Source organism: Vanellus vanellus (genome assembly GCF_965231255.1).
Source record: "Vanellus vanellus genome assembly, chromosome: 1".
Lineage (NCBI taxonomy): Eukaryota > Metazoa > Chordata > Aves > Charadriiformes > Charadriidae > Vanellus > Vanellus vanellus.
Genome location: NC_138905.1, coordinates 91,076,272 through 91,097,669, shown reverse-complemented (window position 1 = coordinate 91,097,669; position 21,398 = coordinate 91,076,272).

Sequence of the window (21,398 nt, the reverse complement as noted above, 5' to 3'; positions counted from 1 at the left end):
TTCAAATCTGTTTTCATAGACCCTCCAGAGCTTGAGGGATTTGGGCACCCAACCCCTAGGGAGTAAAACGTGCTTTTTTGACTTCAGTGGAAAAGGTCACGGATCACAGGCTGCTGCCAGCTAATGAGAAATTAGTCTGGACAATTAATCAATACACAATCTCCTCTGCTAATCGTATTGATGGAAGATGAGCTCCATCCCCCAGGAAGGGCAAAGGCCATTGAGCTAAACCATTTAGCAGCATTTATTTATATCCTTGGTGGCTCAGTAATTTGAGTCTTGCCTGATAGCATCAGGCTCTCAAAGCCTAGGCAATATTGTCCAGCTGGAAAAAAAAAAACAACACAAGAGGTATTACTTAATAGAAAAATAGCCTTTTAATGGAAATGAACACTTCAAAAGGCAAATGCATTCATTTTCTCTAATTTTTAAATCACATGCCTATGCGCACAAAGAATTTCTGAAATATTCTATGCAAATAGTCAAAAAAAAGGTCATTCTTCCAAGGGAAATATTCAAGAAAACATTGACAAGGTCTCGGAGCATATATTACTCTCAGTTGCACCAGAATGCCTTGTTCTGGAAGTCTATCATGAAGCATTAAAATAATTTATCCCTCACCCATTTGTCGTAAAACCATGCCTTTCCTCCAGCAGGCACAAAGTGCTTTGTAAGAAACCTGGCCCTGTAGGTAAGGTGAGTTCACGCTTGTGTAATTAAAGCCTGTGTTGAAACACATAACGCACCAAGGGACAAAGATGATGTCATGGCACAGCTGTTTCTGCAACACAGCTGGTTTCCTGGCTCCCTGATACAAATCCTGCTCTTGCTAAGCTGCGGCAAAGCGGCTGGTAAAACTGTCAGTCGGTGGTTGCAGATTGTCCCTGCCTGTTGTGTGTGGCGCTGAGGCTGTCCCTGCAAAAAGCTAGCACAGCCCTTCTGTTGCACCCTCCGCCAGACTAAGTAACCTGTGGAGAAAGGCACTGGTGCTCGCAAAGAAGCTGTTTACTTACACAGTTGCCTGCTGGGACTTATTTACAGAGCCCTACTGAGAGCCACCAAAATCTGCTTGTATAGCTCTGGAGACAGTTCAAATCCTCTGTTCCCAGACCAGTGATTAATGCTGTATGGAGAGAAGTTAGGACTGAGGATAAAACTGAGCTTTCAAAACAAGGGCCTCTGATCTCAAACTGAACAAACATTTCCCCTTGCCTGTGTCAGCTAGTTTGATTTCCAATAAAAGGGCAGATTGCTTTGGAAACCACAGCTACGCCAGTGAATTACCTTCCTACTAGCCAGAGAGCGCTGCCTCAAGCACCCAGGTCACAGGCAGAGCTCCCTCTGAGAGCAACTACAGAAAAGTAGGCTCAGAGGTAAGTCTCCCAGCTCAGACCTTGGCAGGAACAAGGCTACACTCTTTAAAGCCCCACCTCCTCATTAACCTTTACTTATAAGCAGCCATAGGGCCAACGCGTGCTCAGAAAATGCACCTGATGCTTCCAGCAGCAGATCCGAACACAAAGGCATCTAACGCAACAGCTAAACCCGCCCTTTGAAAGGACTACAGAAGCCAGAGCAGGATTTTCTCACAGTTTGAAAGCACCTCTGGAAAGGAAAGTCTTAGTTGCGTTGCCAAAGATGTTCTTCATGCAAACAGGGTCTCTGACAGCAACGCACAGAGTACTGTGATAGCAACAGCCTGAGGCACCGTGTCGAGATAGTATGGTCCTCTGTAAGACAGGACTGGACCTCCCCCGCTGCCCTCTCCCCCGTACACAGAATATAAGAAACGTGGTGGATGATTATTAACAGCTCTTAAAGACTGTGGCTTTTAGTCTCCTCATACAGAAAATGCATGCAAGTGTAGACATATATATGTGCATGCACGCACCATCATTCATATACTCATGCTGTGGAAAGCTCATCCAACCCTCAGGTACTGCCAATAACTGATGAGAACTTGCTGAAAAGCGGTCTAAGCCTGCCTGTGCGCAGGTTTAACTTTGCGCTTGCCTTTCCCAGCTGAGTCCACAGAGAACGCCGCTATTGTGAGGGCCAGATCCCTTCTGCCATGCCAGCACACGCAAAGGCTGACGTTTCATAAGCTGCCTGCCATCAGGAGGACAAAGTCCCGTTGAGTGGGCATTGGCTCTGCCTTCCCTTGCAGATAGCGAGGGATCAGCTGAACGCAAGTTTGGCAGCCTCCCAGGGCATGGCACAAGGCTAGCCAAGCATGTGAGGCAGAGTCATTATCAGTGCCCTGTTCCTAACGAAGTGAAGACATTCACTTTCATCTCAGACTAATATTTGTACCTGCTCTTTCCAAGCAGAGGAAGAAAGATGCACGCTGTGCCAGATCCCCTGCTATGATACGTATCTCTGAATCTGTAGCTTGTACCGTTACAGGGAGGCTGCACTTTTAACACCTGAATTCAGAAGTAACATCCAGGCAAGGTGTAAAGTAGAAACAACAAATAAAGACTCTTTGGGAAGGAAGGAAGGAAGACAAAACGACTTAATTCTCTGTGCTTTCCCATCACAACGGCCAAGGAAGCTAAGGTTTGCAAGGGGCAAGAAGGCTTGTCCATTGCCCTTTAGGAGAAAGAAAGTGCTGGCTGCCCAGAGCCGGTGTCCAGAGTCCTGGTATCTCCTCCGTCACCTTTAACACCAAAGGGAGGAAAGATGAAGCTCTAGGACCTCTCTCAGCATTTTAGTTCTGCTTTAGGGCACAGACCAGTCAGCCTCACAAGTTAGCCAAGATCCCGAGCACCTGAAGGGACTTCTTTCTGCTGAGGGTAATCCTAATTCTGCATGACATTTGTGTATTTTCTTTGTAACTTGGCTCTATCCATGAACCAGATTCACTTGCATTTGTAAGCAGACAAAATCCATCTCTAAGCAGTGATATATGGCTAAGCTGAGCCTAAGTGATATGACACATACTGGAGACAACCGGCTCCTTCTGGGACACTGAATATTTTACAGAATGATGTCCTGGGGAACTGCTTGCATGTTTGTTGCCCGTGAAGTAGTGGAGATGCTGAAAGTCCACAAAGTACTGAGTTGCAAGGTCCTGATCCTAGGCAGGCAAGACAGGCTGTCTGGTTACAGAGGGGTGTCTGTTTCTCTGCGAGGGTTAGACTGAGACTCTGACAAGCAGGGAGGCAGGAGAAGAGACGAGACGGTCACTGTGAACCAGTCCAGAATGACCTGAGAGCGATCAGCCTGCCACCATATCCTCAGTCAGCTGAACTCTCAAGAAATCCTGGTGGGGAAAGCACCTGAGGGGACTTTGCCATGTGTACTTGCAGCTTTCTGGGTCAGCTGATTTCAAAAATAGAAGACCAAAAGGGAGAGAGGAAAGCTCACTTATGGCTCATGCCAGCAGTAAACATATGGAAATGGAAACCATGCAGACCACAGGCACCGAAAAGCAGTGTATAACAACTCAGTCACGGTTCTCAAGCACCTAGGTCTCCCCTGAACTGGAGCTATGTCACATCCAGCCAGCTCAGAGCACAGGCAAGGGGATGGACTTTGTCCCCCTCCCCATGGAGGTGTGCCCTTGCTTGCTTCAGTGAGGCATGAAACAGTGCAGTGCCCCTGAAGCTGGTTAGCTTTTCAGCCATGCCTTTCATTCACGTCCAGGCTTTCCCTAGTCTTTGCAGATATGGGGCCTTTCACACCATCTCCACGTGATGCTGTCTGAAGAAGGGGATGGGGGACCAGAGTGAAGGACAGTCAGCGCCAAAATGGACAACACAGCCCTGGACTCCACCCCTTTTCTCACCAGCTTTCCTTTCTTTTAGCAGCCCGCTGAACATCCTTTGCAGGTTACTACAGACCTCTCACTCAGCATCTGGGTCCCTAAAACAGAGGCCAGGTGTACGGCCCAGTGGCTCTGGCAGTGTGAGCAGTCAGTGAAGCAAGTGCCTCATCACAGGGGCTGAACTGGGCATGCAGCAATGCCCAGCACCATACGGGATAGAATCATAGAATGGGTTGGGTTGGAAGGGACCTTAAAGACAATTTAGTTCCGACCCCCCTGCCATGGGCAGGGACACCTCCCATTAGACCAGGTACTACAGTGCAGGCTGGACAGCCACGTGCAGCCTGTGGTGTCACAGGTGAGGAAGGTAGCCACGGCACAGAGCTGCAGAGGTGTGTAATATGTGCAAGGAGTGGGACAGGACCTCACCACGTGCCCCACATTCAGCCATGGCTGGGCATTAGCAGGCCTGCAAGCACAGCTAGCCAGCCTGTAACCAGCCCTGGAGCATGCACATTTCTTGACTCCTCAGCCTACTCCAGACGCTCCTTCTGCATCCAGGGTGCAACCAGGGTCACTGCAGCCCTTTCACACTGTGCCAGTGAAGCAACACGGAAAAAGCCCAGGTAAGTTCTTGTGCTGATCACACACAGAAAGGCAGAGGCTCCAGTATCTGCCTCCACAGAGTAGTTTAAGCACCCGAATGCCACATTATGGATGCAAGCCAAAAATCTAAGAAACGAAGGAGTACCTTGACCTGACCCACCCCACTGCCAGCATCTCAGCTGCCTACCCCTCAGCAAGGCCCCCCCTGCAGCCTGGGGATATGCTGGAGCTCTGCAGGGGCTGCAGCCCATGCACCTTTTCTGCCCCAGCACATGCCCTTCCCAGACCTCCCACCCCTGCCAGGTTTAGCAGCTACAGAGGAGAGAACCTTTCCCTTCTGTGTGAAAGAAGGAGCTTCAGCGAGGCTTCGCAGCAGAGAAACCAGACTGGCTCTCTGCTATCCCCTCCCAGAGGTAAAGTGACCAGCTATTTCGGCAAAGGGGTCCCCTTCCTGGGTGGCTGGCATCTGTGGAACTCGCCTGTAGGCCTTTGTTTTTGCCTGTGTGTCTGCCAGGTGAAACTAGTCACAGATGGATTTTAAACTACTGGATGCTATCTCACTATCTCTGTCCCAGAGTCTGTGTCCTCATTTGTACTGCTGCTTGACAGCTGGCTGGAACCTCTGCACCTTGTCCGGGAGTTAATACTTTATGTAGAGGGCCAGGAAAGCTCGGTGGAAATCTTGCTAGCCTTGAAATGCCAAAGGTAACTTTAAAATATTTCCTTCTGGACTCTGGAATGTTGCTAGTAGAGATGTGTTCTCTGATAAGGAAATGGCTCTGGACCCAGGCTAACAGCTGGGGAGATTATTCACAGAAATCAGTGCCACGAGTCTCTGTATCACTTTCACTTGCCTTTCCCAAACCCCACCTTTATGGACACCAAGTGAATAACTCTTCTAGCTCCAGGGAGATGAAGTGGGAGCAGCTTTCCAGCCGAGGAAAGTCTGCTCATCCTGAAAAGGTTCCTGTGTTCCCATTGCACACGATCAGTTTTCTACTGTGCAGCAGATTTATGTGGGGAACAGTGGTGCCACAGGAAATAATGACTCCATTTTTTTTAATAATTAACTCATGTGGTCGCCTGGTACCACGCATTCCAGCAGATGCTCCAAGGCAGCCAGGCTGTGCTGGCTGGAGAGCTAAGCACAAGGTGGGCACTAAGGAAAAACTCACTTCTTTTTCTGCTCACTCATGTTGTGCCCTGACCTGCAAGTGCTTGGGTCTTCCTACCTGCAGTGCTCTGTCCCGACAACTCTTTAAACTCTACAGACTCTGCACACTCTGAGTATTTTACAGAAACAAATGATACCATGGTGTATTATTGCGATGGGGGGCATATAACAACTATTTCAAAGAGCAAAACCAAACTATGTAGCAAGAGTAAGAAAGGAAGCCAAGAGAAATTGATCTCATTTTGTTCTCCAGCTGCCATCAAGAAGCTCTGTCTTGCAATCCGTCACTGCTTGGTTTGCAAACTGCCAGGAGCAGCTTTACAGCTCAAAGAAACTGGTTTCAGCAGAATTCACTGGAAAGGTTTTGCCAAACTTTTCTCAAAATTATTGCCAGTTCTTCACAACCAAACCATTTCCATGAAAGAGCTGCTTTCAAAGAACTTCTCAGCTTGAAATATTGCTGAGGGGAACCCTTTTCTAAGTGTCATAACATTTAGACATTTTTAAAGCAAAAAAAAAAAAAAATCACCACAGATTTACAACACTTCGTTGTCAAAAAACAGAAGAAAACATTTTAACGTTACTGAAATAAAATATTTCAAAAAGAGCTTTTTTTTTTCTAGCAGAATATAAATTCTCTGAAAAGTTAGAGTTTTTAACTTTTTCTCCCACTTCAAGATACATATCTTTCCTCAACACCTCGAACCTTTGGGTGGGGGGGGAATCTCTTTCCCACTCAGCTTGGCTTTTAGAGAATCAGGAAACAACAAACCAGAAAGACATTGGGCTGGAAAGGGAGAAAAAATCTCCAGCAGAATCCTTTAGTTCAGTGAAGATGACCATAGGGCTACCAGTGACACTTGCAGCCAAGGCTGAGGCAGCTGTAGTTTTATCAGCACTTGCCTCTGTGAACAAACGCCCGAGATGCCAGCAAGTCCACGCTGCCTGGGACCTGAACTCTGTTCCTATATCTGTCTATTTTAAGGTATATCCCATACACGGTCCTTTCAGCTCCCTCATGGTCAGGAATGCAGCTCCTCCTGGAAACCATCTGCTCAGGGGGACAGCTGGGCTTTTACTGAGGGCTGGATCTGCACTCTGCAATGCAGCCCCTCCTGGGTGGGGGGCAGTGCCTTCAGGGTGAGCACCTCCTCGCAGCAGGTTTCCAGGGCTTCACAACCTCAACACTCGGGGCAGACCAGTGAACGTGAGAGGGACTTTGGTTTACACAATTCCCACTTATTCCCAGTCTTCAGGCATCAAACAATGCTTTGGACACACCCTGACACCCACATCCTCCCTACCTGCCCCACACAAGTTTCCTCTCCAGGCCTCCTCCGCCCTCTGCACTCGTCATGCCACAAGTCCGGCTGATAGCTTGTGCCAGGTGACTGCTGCTCCACGTCCCGTGGAGGCTGCCAGCCAAGCTTTGCTGCCCTGCTAGTCCAACGGTCTAAAATGACCTTCAAGAGCTTGGCTGCAAGGTGAAAGTACACAAGCAGACTGAAGCTGGTTATTCGGCATCCAGGGATTAGAGCAATGGAGAGGAAACAAAGCTGGTTAGATTGTCTTCTGCAAGATGTCATTGTCTAAAGCCAGATCTGCAAGGCCCAAAGCAGAAGCTAAGAAGAGCCAAGGGCCAAGGTAACCCCAACTCAGGGGACTGGAGGACTCCTGGCCAGGCTACCGGGGCAGAGGACGAGAGCCAGTGAAAAGTGAGAAAATATTATTCCAGACCATGTCTAACTGGGTACTGAAGTGTGGATCTCAGTCACTGCCCTATCTTTTTTCCTACAGTCAGTCACAGGGAAATTCTGTATGATGGCATCATCTTTGATTCAAAGTGGGAGAGACAACAGTCCAAACCAGGAAAAACTTTGGTAACAGGCAATTTTCAAAAGAGAACCATGAAAACCCTCCCCCAACTGAGTGTCCTAGTAATGTTCCAGTGATTCCTGAGAGCCCTAATGCAGTCGCCACTGAATCATACCACGTTCTTTAACTTACCTCCTGAGTGCTTTTAGAGCAGACTGGCTGGGAGGATGCACAACAGCACAGTTGCACCCCAAAATCATCAGGTGATTGCTACAGTCCTCCAGAGGAGGGGTGAGTGATCTGGGAAGAGGAAGGTGAGGAAGATAACAGATCTCAACCTGCTTTTGCTTAGCACCACCACGTGCATTCTGCAATGCCCAGTCTGTAAAGGTGATGTCCAAGCTCAGGGGGTAATGAGGATTTATGGCTAAAATTCTCCCTCTTCAGTCCTTGAACAAGCAAAGGGTGGCTCCACATTTCCTCCCAGTCCCATCAAGCCCGATGATGTGTGACTAACTCTTTCATTGACCAAAATCCAACCACTTCCCTCACGTGGCCTTACATAACTGCAGCTCTATTTTGTTAATGAATGGAGCTTGAGAAAATTTCCATTGCCCAAGGCCCTTGGGGAAAAATGCGTGAGCAACGGGTCTCCACCTTTTGTGTGCTGATGTGGGATTTTCCTATGGATTAACTGAGTACAGTGGAATTATTTTTTGGTTGCCGTCATTGGTGCCTGAAATGGTAAGCTAACAGCTGGGTGCCACGGAGATGGGAAAAAAAAAAAAAAAAGGAGTCCCTGCCTAAGCCAGAGGAAAGAGGAGACTCCCTCTGCCAGGAGGAGCGGCAGAGACGTCACTGCTGTGGCCAGGGACTGCACCTATTCCTGGGTAAAAGCTGCTGTGTTTGCTCAGCCCTGCATGGAGCCAAAACACCTCCCAGCCTCTCTTGTCTCTCTGCCACAAATCTAGTAGCTGCTGGTGTCCTGGGAGTCTTACCCGGTCCTGGAGCCAGCAAACAGCTCGCTCTGTCTTGCCACAGTCAGGACAGAGCAGCCAGGAGGACAGTCCTCATGAACAGGGCTGTTGGGGGATGCTCCATAAGCTCAATTACTTCCTCCATGCACTCTTCAGCCTTTTCTCTGCTCTCAGGGAAGGAGTCAGTGCTTTAGAGCATCTGCAGGAGCCTGGTCTGTTCTTCTTACTCTGAATTAAGTGTAAATCACTGACTCCCAGTCTAATGCTGGGCAGCAGTGGAGGAGGGTAACAGGTACCTGTTGACCTGTGTCAAAGGCACACACACCAGCATTTACAGTGGGTATGAGCTGGAGGGAAGATGGGGATATCCCAGTGTTTCTAACAGCCCATACTGATGCTTCAGATTTTCCCACTTCACTGGCATGCTGCCTAAGATAGAAATTACTGTTACCATAAAAGTCCTTCTGCCAGTGGAAGGCTGGGGAGGGGGGAGCTCTACCTCTTCCAAAGCAATGTCATGCAAAGGCATTTGTAAGTGCTATAGACACGTGATTTTCAGAAACATGATTCGTGCTGTTCTCTGAAGATGTACTTTGGAACCGAGGTACTTGTTGGGTGTGCAATGTGGGCTCCCCATGGCATGAGCTACAAATCTCACAGCCATAGGTTTAGGAATGCTGCTGAAGCTAACAGGATAGCTAGGTTGAACTGGGCATGGTTGGACTACCATGAAGGCTGGAAGTGGCAGCACTGAAATACTGAAGGATGCTCCTTTCAGTTCATGGGAAGAAAATGCAAATGCAGCCCTAGCCTCTGTAATGCCTGGCCCATGTGCAACGATAAGTAAATATTTAACTGCGGGAAGAACATTCCCTTCCAGAGATCGAAGCAGGTGAGTTAATCAGTTCCAGACTATATTCAAGTCATGGGTGTCAAGAGGACAATACAAGTTCAAAACCTTGAGGATGTTCAAAGTCTTCTACTATGCCTGGGCAGTTGCCATGTCTACCCTGGGATGCTGAAAAGGAGGATCTTTTCACCTGCTGAGAAAGCAGTATCATTAACTTACTCAAGGACACCCTCACAGGAAGGGCTGCACACGTGGCAAACAGGGAGTTTGAAGATCCTCCTGTTGCATCTGGATGGTGCTTCAGAAGCTTGGGAACAGGCTGCTGCAGCAGCTGGGTTGGCCTGGGAAAGCCCTCAGGCAGGTCTTGAGATGTTTCCTGGCCTGGCAGCACACTGGATGTTCACCTGCAGTGCTGATGACAGAAGTTGTCGCTGGTAGTAGTTCTCAGGCTTCAGAAGGTACTCAGTTTCTGCCAGACCATCCTATTACACAACAACATATTTCCAGTTATTCTTTTACCCCAGTATAGTTAATTTGCCCTCATCTGTCTCTCCTTCACAAAGCCAGTCTGGTCCCCTTAGAGATTATGCAATGGAGAGAAGGTTGTTAGTACTCATCTCTATAACAAAACAAGCTCCTCCAGACATGATGTAGTTCATATTTTCTTAAGTGTCTGTAGGGCTCACACTATGCTCCTGGAGCTTTGGAAAGAGACTTAGCTATCGGCATGCTTCCTCCCACCTGCATCACTGGCTTACGAGCTGATGAACTGGGGTCTTGGCTGCTCTTGACTACTCATACCTCTCCAACTTTTGCTGGTGCTTCAGGGTAGAGATGTCTCTGTGGAGAAAAAAAAAGAACTCTAAGAATATGTTTATCTTTAGGCCCATCTCTCCTCTGATATCTCCCCCACAAAATCCTTTGAGGTTTAACTTAAAACGTTGCCAGTCCCCTGCACCAAACACTATTGTTTTCTCAAGAGCCTATTTTGCTTGAAAGGACATCATTAAATGTTGGGGGGAGAAAGGAAGAAAGTGATTCAGTGTCCCAGTCCACTTGGATGACTGAGCATCTCTTAAGTGCTTCAGCCAAAACATTCAATATTTACTATTTGGGGTATTTTTTTGTTAACAGTCAAAAGAGTCAAATATTTTACCATGCAATTGAAACCTCTGTGTATTACTCAAAGCTCAATTCCTCCTAGAGGAATGACAAATCAGAAGCTGTAATGGTAAACTGAATTCTGGCTACAAAATAAAAAAGCAAAAGTCTGTGTTGCTATTTTTCACTTTTCATTTAAATCCTCTGGACTGAACAGCCCTCACCAGGCCCCGTGTAAAGTTTTTTCCTAAAATAAGATGACAGGGGTCAGGGGCCCAAGTTAAGCTGATTAGCACAGCTAAAGCCGTATCACATTGCCACAGTAGGGTCATATGATTGATCACTGGGGTAAATATTTAGGAAGCTTCCCAGGGAAGGGGAGTAGATGGGATGGACCATAGGAAAAAATGGAAAAATGGGCACCTGGGTTGTAGCTAAGGGAGGGTCTGATACCATTTGCCTGTCGTAATGCAGATAAGAAAAGCAGGGGTAGCGTTGCTTTGAGTTACACCTCCCACTGGCCCCTCTGAACACGTGTTCTGCACCACTGACCCAGGATTGCGGATCACCTTCACTGCAAGGCAGCATTATCAGCGGTAAGACAGGGAGACATCAAGGCAGTCCATGTCACTCTGCAACTACATGACACCACCCCGTCAGGCCTCGCCGGCGCTGGTCAGCCCTGCTCCCCTCTCCTGGCAGCCAGGGACAGCACAGCACCCACAGCAGAAGGGCGACATGCTCATCAGCTGGTCAAATGGGCTCTCCATGAGCTTTGACTTTGCCATAGGCAGTGTGGGACCCTCCATGAAGGGCAGGCAGGTCAGGAAGTTTTGTGGGGGCTCTGAGCAGCTCCCAAACCCTGCTGGTCTGTGAGTGGCGGCAGGGGGGAGCGGTGTCAGCCACAATCCCTGACCCTTCCCTCTGCCATCACACCTCCTCCTCCTACTGAGGGAGTAAAGGTGGAGAGCAAACAAGCCGTGCTAAAGTAAATGCTCATTTGCATCCACAGCGGGCACCTCCTGGTGTGACCTGGGGGGAGTTTTCTTCCTATCCTACCTCCAGTGTAGGTGCTTGAGGAGCTAACCCCTGCTTTCAGAGCAGTACCCAGCTCGCCTCAGCCCCCGAGACCTACTCTGGGGACAGGCTGCACCCCTCGCTCCGCTGGGGCTGTGTTGGGGGGTGCTAACTGGCCTCAGCCCATCCACAGCCACAGCAGCAGTCCCCACAGGGCCTTCCCCCACTGGTGGGGTCTGCAAGATGATTGCCCTTCTTCAGGGGCAGACCACAAATCTCATGCAGACTCCCTTCCCTGCCAGGCCCAGAGACCCCACTGAGGCGTCATCTCAGGAACAAGGGGACCACCCCAAGATGGCACTTGCCTTGTGATGGCACCAGCCTTGTGATGACACCCATTGGGCAGGCCCAGGAGGGGGAAGCAGCACCTAATCCTCCTCTGCTGCCCCACGGTTCAGTGGGGACCAGAGAGGCCTCTGGGACCCCTTTCTCCCACAAATGAGGGGTGACATCCCGGGCTTGAACCCAGCCCTTCATAAGCAGGGCCAGGGCCTGGCTCAGCCACCAACTGGCTGAGGCACCCAGGGCCATGACGCGAAGAGTTTCCTGAGCTCCCTCCATAATTAATGGCAGCCAAAACCGTAGCTGGGAGAGATGAGGGGCAGGCGGGAGGGAGGCACTGCCCCAGTGACCACCACTGCAGCACCCTCTTCTTCCTGGTGGGTCCTGGGTGCCCAAAAGGCAATGTAGAACCTCTATTATTAAGCTATTAAGCAGGTGTGAGTACCAGCTGCTGGGGGAGGGCGAGGGGGGGCAGCTTTCCACACACGCAGGACTTTTACAAACCTTTCCCCCTGTCAAACTCAGTGGTTAAAAAAGAAGCCAGCATAAGTTAACCTTCTCCTTTAACCACGGTTTTACCAGCTCTCTTTTCTTCGCTGTTTGTCTTTCCTGCCCTATTGCAGACCGAGGTCGTTTGCCAGAAAACAAGACAAAGGCTCGTTGCTGCCAGAATCTGCCCTCCAACAACAAGGAATAGCAGTAAGTGGGCAAGTAGGGACACACAGAGCTGCACAGAGAGCGAGAGAGAATAGCTCCTATTATTTTGGTAAGTCGCTGTTGACTTTGAGGCAGGACTCTCAGGGAAAGGTAACAGCTGGTGTTAGACAAATGATACAGCTAGAAAAAACAGAGGAGCTTTTAGACACACAAATCCTTCTTCCGAGCTGAAGCAAAAGGCTGTAAACGTCAGCCTGAGCGTGGACTGTAAAAGCTTCCTCTGAGTCTCTCTCTTCTTTCTTCAGGGAAAAATGAGGCTCCATGGGGAAAGAACTTGCCTCTCAGCAGGCAGCAAAACAGAGGCACAACTGGATCCCTGATCCTGACTTTTCTGTGAGGAGACGGTGCTTCCCCACCTGCAGAAGCCATTGCTGTTTCTGGGTCCATCAAACAAAACCTGTTACTGTACTGCAATAACAGCCTTAGCACTTGTGAAGCACCGGCAGGTGCTTTGCAACACTGCATCGCTGCACACGAGGGGTTTGCAAGTGCAACTCAGAGCCAGCCTTGTAATGTTGAGCTATGATTTACAGTGACTCCAGAGATTTCACCTCATGCAACTGCTCCAACTCAGTCTTCGCTGCAAATATTCATGGTCTTTTTCAAAAAAGAAAGGAGCAGCTTGCAATGCAGGCCTTGGGGAGATGTACCAGGGTTGAGCAGAGCTCAGGAACTGCGCCAGCACTGAAAGAAGCAGGTGAGTTAGAGGAGGCACAGCAGAAGACACTGTTGAGCTGCGACCTCACTTGCCAGTGAAGCAAACTATGCTCTGACAGGTTACAGGGTCAAGCAGCAGTAGTATACTGATTAATGATGTCGAAGTCACTAGAGGACCTGTCTCAGATGCAGCAGACAGTTCACATCGCATTCTGGGATCCGTACATCTGCTTTAGGCCAGCACTCTTGATTTGAACTGCAGCGCCATTTGTCCCTAGGCCTTGGTTTTGATATTGCACAATGGGATTTGTACAGGAGACTGCATTTGAGTATAATCACATTGAGTGTCACAAGAGAAACCCAGCCTATAGGCGGCAAACTCTGTCCCTGTGACTGGTGTTCAGCTATGCAATTTCCTATTGCACAGTGTGAACGTTTTCCAACTTGCTCTTTCAGGCCTGTCTCACCCTCTGCTTTCCCTCTGTTATGAAACTTTAGAGATGCTTCCCCAGCAACTACGCTATTTTGTTCAGGAGAGAAAAACCTAGGACTGACCAACCCTGCTATCAACAAACAGGTGTCTCAGATAGCAACAAAAGAACCAACATCAATAATGGAGAGGGGAGAGAGAGACAGAGATGCAATGAAGTGGAGAGAGGGAAGCCAATCAACTTAATGAAATAAGGCACAAGGTTAGTGAAGGGCTATTTATAGACTCCAACTGGTTCAGCCCTGTGCACTTAGAGGCTGGTTCAAACTGGCTCCTTAACAGCAGTAATAATCATTACAGAAAAGAAAGAGAAAAAAAGCGAAAGCTTGGAAAATTCACTGCCGGAGGTAAAGCTTTAGAGCCGGGGCTGGCTGGAGTCAGAAGTAACTGCATTACTGAGAGATTGAAAGGTTAATAGGAAACCAGCTGACACTGAAAGGGAACAATTAGAGAGGTTAAGGGGCTTAATATTAGATTAATGTTTGCCTGGAGGAGCAAAAGCAGAGATTTCAGGAAAATGGGAGAATGGTTCGCAGAAGGCTGTTTTTTCATGGATGGAGAGCCCCAGGTCTGCTCCTACCACTCCCCAGATAAACTGGAAGAAGGTGACTCTGCCGTTCCTTGCCAGTCTTGCTCAGTCTCCTCCTTCCATCTCTCTTCCTCCCCTCCCATCTGTTTGTCTCTTGAACTCCCTTTGGAGTTTGTTCTCCCCCCTTAAGCACTGTCTGTGTGGTCTTAGTGTCTTCCCTGTGTTCCTCCTCCATCCTCCCACTGTCTCCTTAAAGGTCATAATAATAAAATGGTGCTTAGCATTCCCATAGCCCTTTCATTCCTCTTCAGTGTGCTGCTCTCCAGAGGCAGGGCTGGTGGGGATGGACACTTTTATCCACATTACCTCTAACCGGGAGTCAAAGCTTCAAAGACAAAAAAAAAAAAAAAAAATAGTTGACAAAGATCAGATGGCAGGCCTATTCCCCAGAAAATTCTCCCCAGCTAGATGGACGATACTGACACTGGTGAGGTCCCTGACTACCAGCAGTCATTTTAAAAGGCTTTTTAGCAGGAATATGTTTGACATACTGCAGAAAATACTCATGTAGCAAGAGAGGAACTTATAGCATGGATTGATGGCATCTCCAAAATGCAAAAGGGGGATTGAAGAGGTAACATTCAGCACAAAGAATACAGTTCTCCCAGATGAATGGCCATACACATGCTACTGCTGTGTGGCAGGCTGAGCACTGAACAGACAGAAGGTTAAAACATGCCTCTTATAGGAAGACAACAAGGAAAGGGGGATGTTCTGTAGCTCAGAGATGCTGGATGTTCCATAAGGTGTTCTTCCTTCCCCCACAGTATGGGATGAGTAGCAAAGGATTTGGGATGGACTCACTGCATTTGTACAGCACAGTCTCCTCAGCCATAACCTGGCCTGGCCCGTTTCCCCATGGTTACTGCAGTGGCTGACATACTCAGTCCACTGAGAGACCCTGTACCGCGGTGCCAGGAGAGCTTTGTCACAGAGCACCACTAGAGCTGCTTAGGACAATGCTGGGAACACTGGACTGCTCCCTGCACCACTGGGAGGGACTCCTGAGACCCAGGGAGAAACTCTCCCCTCCAGCACCACCGGCGGCTGCTGCGCTCAAGGATCTTTCCAAAGGCACGTGCTCCTCCCATGGGACCGGGAGAACTTTCCCCGAGTGCCTGGCCCTGGGCGGCTGCTTGTGGATTCAAACAAGTGCAAGCTGGCTGGATCCATCCGTATCTTACAGTGCTTCCCACAGCACAGCCTCAAGCCTGAAAATCTGCTCAGCAAGATGAGAAAGCATTCAGTGCTTCCTTCTAGGGCTGTAAAAGCCAGGCTGGGACTCCGACACCCTGCAGGCACCTGACAGAAAAGTTTCATCACTTGTGATAATGACAGTGAATGTCCCAGATCGTCTGCAGCGTATTAGCTCCAAAACACTTGAAATGTAGTGCTCTGGCTTAATGCAACCTATGGAGGTCACCCATGGTTTCCGCAGGGGAAAAGACCAAGGAGACTCTGGCTGGCAACAGAAGGCAGTTCAAGCTGTTTTCTTCTTACATCCATGGCAGCTGAACACTGACTTCTTCTTGCCAGCTGGGACACTGATGATTGATGGAAAGATGGCTAGAGAGGCATTCACTGGGTGTATTATTCCTCAGGTCTCTCTTCCATGCAGGCACAACTGGTTAGAACCAACGAGCCTGAAGGGACAGGCTCTCCCTCCCACCTTCCCATCCTAGAGAGGGGCATTTCCCAGGTCAAAAATAAACCTCCCCTTGTGTCTGGCCAGACACATCCCTGGAGCTGCGTCTCAAAATATCTGATATACTCCCAGTGCTGACCTCTGCGAGAGCCCAGGTATACCCATCACCTCCAGTGCACAGCGCCCCGGAGTCAAAAGCACATTTCAGCTAAGGATCTACAAGTGCTGTACAAAAAGCCATTAATCCTCAAGCCACCCCTAGGAGCCAGGACTGTAATTATTTGGCTCGACATTTATCTCTGGAACTCACTGTGCCATTCCCCCAGCTTGGGGATGAAGGAAGGTAAAACAATACCTACCATTTCGTAACAATTGCAAATTAAATCGACTGCAGCTCAGCCGTTAAGGGAAATGTTACCTTTTCCATAATCACCCCCTGCAGGCAAGAGCCTGAGAAAATGTAGCAACAGCTATTCTTTAAGGTAAACTTTGACACAAAATTTAAGTGACAACCTCCCAAGTCAGACAGCCAACAAGTGGCAGAAGACTTCTGAGAACAAAAATCAGGAATCCTACCTCTTGGTTTCTTGTTTTATCAACTGAATTGCCTTTCCTCTAGGCTCCTCCCCCCCCACCCCCCCTTCCCTCCTTAAAGATGACCCTCAAAGGAAAAGAAATGCCACTTATGCCCTTTATGTGCCTTTGTAATAGATTAAGGAACCTGTAGGATTTCAGTCCAAGGGAAAAAGATTAAGTGTTTTTCCACTTGTTTTCTTATACTAGAAATGCAGGTCTTCAGGAGCATAAAAGTCTCCAGCATGTCTAGCCTAGATCATGACAAAACCAGGAACAAATGAAAGATGAGAGCAAGAACGGGGCAGAGGAGAGGAGGGGAGGGGAAATCGAGTCAAACTCACACAGTGCTCTTTGCACGCAAAAACTGCGTAAACACAGTAACAGAGTAACACACCAAATATCAGTAAGAAATGACGTGCTGTTTAAGAGGTGACTCTCCTGCAGCTCCAGTCAGGGTGTGAGAACCCCCAGAGGTCAAACTCTGAGTACCCCAGGACATCTGCATGGGAAGAAGAAAAGGAAAAAAGAAAAGGATCCTCATACCTTTTTCTTCTTCTCAAACAGAAGCCGTAAGTGGCATGAGGTCTCAAGTAAGACAGACCAACCTACAGGAACGGGAAGGACTGGGCAACAAAAGCAGAGCAATGGCTGTCCTTTTTACGCCTCCAGTGTTGGCCAGGTTCATGCAGTGGAATCCCTGGAGAGGAGATGCTGAAGGGAAGGAGCATGGGGATGGGTGGAGTAAACCAACAATACAAAAGGCAATTACAGAGTGAAGCGGAGGTGAAGAAAGCGGCAGAAGGACAGGGCTGGAGTAAATGTCAGCACACAGAGGAAATTGTCCCACTTCAGTCCAGAGAGCAGAAAGGTCACTCAACCGTTTCTAGCTGACAAAGCTGTCCCTTTTACAGTCTGTCTCTGCCCTGTTCCTACAGCTCCCTCCCCTACCTGTTCCAGGGAGGCTGCAGGACGCCACCCTGGTATAAGCCCAGAAGGCAGTAAAGAAAAATTTCAGTCAGTTCCAGCTGTACCTGTTTAAACTACCTCTGTGGCTGGGAGATTTATTTACAGCTAGTCTGCAATATGCAGGCTTTGCACTGCTTTAATAATCTGGGATGGAAACCTGTATGACCAGAGGGTGGCGGGAAGGCTGGGGGGGAGGGTGTAGGGGGGTTGCAGCTGTATTGAAAGAAGCACACGAGACCAGGCAGTGCCTGGATGTGGCTGAGGGGTACACAAATTGTGTTTGCACAAGGGCACCTGGCTGCAAGTCACTGGGCGCTCTGAGGGCTAAAATCCAATTCAGTAAGCAAAAGCCTGTCCTTAGGAAATCTATTTTCTCCGTTCTTTGAACCCCCACTCAGGTAGCTTCTCCAGAAACCCCCAAGCACAGAGCGTTAAATGATAATCTGTTAAAATTACCTCCATCTTGACCAACTACCTGCCAGTTCATTGCTACATCACTTCATTGCTACACCCAGGTGTACCGAAACCCCGGAGAAGCCCAAGAACTGCCTGCAGTACCCAAGCACGAACCTTGTGGAAACCCCTTCCCTGTGTCAGGAAGCAGGTGTATAAACGCCCTGCCCACCTCACAGCCCCTCAGGCCTCGCCTGAGCTTTTCAGGCTAAACTGGTGCCTTGAGCTACAGCCACACCATTCCCCTGTCCCAGGAATGGACTGCGAGGAGCGCTTCCCAAACAGACGCCACCGCAGCCAAGCAATTGCTGATGCTAGAGCGGTGCCTGCTGGTCGGTCTTATCAGAAGCACTTCGAAATGTTTCCGCAGAGGTTGAACTTTGCAGTCGAGTTCAGGAAAACATTTATACGGAAGACCCGCGTGTCCAGATCTGCCGTGTTTCTGCCGGAGAGCTGCCTCCCACGTTCCCACCCGCCGCAAACAAGATGTCCCAGTTTGGTGAATCAGTCTGGTATTTATTTCTACCGGACCCCCAGCCCCACACCGTTTCCCATCTTTCTTTATTCTTTAAGGTTTTGTGATTTTAAAGCCAATCCCAAGGGAATATATGCCTTTATTATATATAGTATAACTGATGGAGTTTTGATAATGCAACTCCCTGTGAAAGTTCAGATTCTGGACAGTGTCATCCCAGCAAGCTTCTTGACCCATCTCATGTCGAATGCTAAGAACGTAAGGCACCTCAAATCACTGACACCTTTTGAAAGGTCTGACATTTTACACACTTTTTACATGCCTTTTACACATAGGAAAATGTTCAAAATGCCAATAATGCCACTGATATGCAAACTGGGTGGAACAGGTGCCAAACCTGCCGTCCTTTTACTGTCCTTATGAGGTGCTGCGAGAGAGAAATGATGCTATGGGTGAAACAGCTCTCATCACAGAGGCAGTGTCTTGAATGCTCACAAAATGACAAATATAAAAAAATAAAGTCCCAAAGAAATAATCTTCAGAGAGATAATGTAGCACTCTTATGCCACTTCCAACAGCAATGTTTGTCCTCAGCCCAAGGATCTGGAGACAATATAGATACGAACAAAAGAAAATAGGCAGTTTATCATGTAGTTCCTGAATTTACAGTGTGAAAGAAAATGGAGTTCTATTAGAAGGTTGGGATTACATCCCCCTGAGACTACAGCTCTTCTAGGTAACAACACATACCTATCCATACAGAAACACACACGTGCTCCTAAGGCAGGAGTTTAAAATGGGTAAGGTTAGTAACAGCAAAGGGATTCATCCATCTTCATGGGTCTTCCAGGGGCTGAAAATGTACAGCAAACTGTCTCTTGGATACTCACAGACCCACGTTTTCTTGCTGATGGCAGGTGGTGCCATGCTCGGCAGCCTCAGCTAGAGGCTTCCCATTATTTACATTTGTTTGCTATTTTGCCACACTTGAACTGTCAGGCTGACGTTTTACATCACCAGCATAAACAGGGCAGATGTAGGTGGGAGGTGGGCAGGCAGACAAAAACAACTTAAGGCTGTTAAATGCCTTTCTGAAGAACTGGATATTATCTGTACTGCTGTTTGAACTCCCCCATGCTCTACAGAAACCAAAACATTCAGCTGAATACATAGTTAAGGTAGACACTGGCCAAATTTCTGTGTTGGGCCAGCAGCCGCACAGATTTTAACCATCCTATTGTTTCAGCAGAAGAAAGCACTTCTCTCCCCACATCTGCTCCAGAACAATTCACTGGACACTGCTACGGGGAAACACTGCTAGGGAAAACAGACTCCACACAAGCACTGATCTAGGACCAAATATTGTAGTAACTTAAACCATTTCTACTCTAAAAGCTCTAGCGCACTAAGAGGGTAATAATGTACCTCTTTAGCATACCTCCCCCCGCCCTGTACGAGCAGTGCTCAATACACAGGTGCACACACATTCATGCACATATACAGAATGTAAACATTTGCACACACGTGAAGCACAAAATTTCCAGACATCATTGGTCTTTACTTAAGAAGTCAAAGCACCAGCTTGTACAGCCCATTTATAAACAGCTTTTCTCCTGAATGCGCTGTTTCTCTTTCTAGCAGAAGGGGAGGACAAGAGCACAGGGAACCCCATCTTCTCTGCTGCCTAAACACACGGAGTTTCACCCGAACAGAATTCCCACATGCATTGCCGTGCTAAAGCTGTCTGTGCGTTCTCTGTTTCCCGACGTGTGCAACAAAAGATCTTGCTAGTAGCTTGTAGCTGCAACTGAAGGTGAACGGAGCTCTACCTTAACCATACGAAGGCCCCGAGGCTACGCAAGCATGCAGGAAAGCCAAGACTTAGTCACATGTGCTCCCCTAATCACTGAACACATCTGATGGACTCGGTCCTAATTTCACTGTGTGTCAGTTTGCCCATCTGTAAAAAGGGGACTGTATCACCACCTGTCTAAGAGGGTAGAAAATTTGTTTGTGAACTGGTCAGATGCTATGGTGTGAACAATATAACTCAAAAACATCTGAAAGAAAGCGAATTACTCTAAAGTGTATGTTGGATTATGCCTAAAATGGAAATCCAGGAGGCTACACAAAGGTAATGCAAAAAATCAAATTAAATGTTGAAGCAGGATCCATTTACTATCAGCCACAAGAATCTGCTGAAAATACTAGTCCATTTTCAGAATGCAAAGTACAAGGGGAATAAGGGAAAATTGTGCAGAAAATCTTGAATTCAGCATTCTCTAATCTTCAGTGTTTGATTTTGCCACTACAATGAATCTCTGCCATAATTTATTTGGCTCCAGAAACAGAGAACTGAAAAAACACCAGATAATAAATAATTATTAATATGGAACACATTACTTATGATTACAATGTTTCAATTCACCATATAATTGTTACCACTGTGATACCTTAGTGATAGAAAAAGCATACGAGTTCTACTAGGAGATTGATAGGCTGCAGAGCTGAACCAGAGGACTTTCATATTTAACTGGTGCTGTTGAGCAAAACTCACGATTCAGAGCCATGACGGAGCCAAAGAACAATAAATAGTCTGGCTGCATTCCATGCAGTGGCATATTTGGGGATCATATAACAGTGGTCCCAAATTAGGTATTATTTCCCGTGACCTTTTTCCCTGCTAGATTGGCCACAGGAACCAACCAGGTCCCCACCCACTGGAAGCTAGCGAAACTTTTCTCAGGACGCTGGCGTGCTTCAGAGCAGACGTAATTTAGCAACTGCGAAAGGACATTGAGCAATAAAACTCTGCACGGAACCTGCTCCACTCCTCAGTGATAAAATTCTGCTGCCCTGGTAAAATTTTTCTCCTCCCACTGTTGAGCAGGAATAGAAAAGCAGTGGAGATGGGAAGTGGAACGGTCCACACAGCCCAGCACTCAAGCACAGGACACCAGCAGTCTACGTATAATGGGAAACATGACCCACAGCATCCCTGGGTCACAACATCTTTTTAGAAGGAATAAGTTCCCCACCCCCATGGGCTGGTTCTCAGCCGTAAAGGCCTTCAGCCTCAAGGTCCCACAGCCAGTTTCTTATAGTTTGCTTCTTCTCAAATCCAAACCTTGGCCCATCATGCCTGCTGGCTTTGCATTATCCTAAATCATGATGATGAT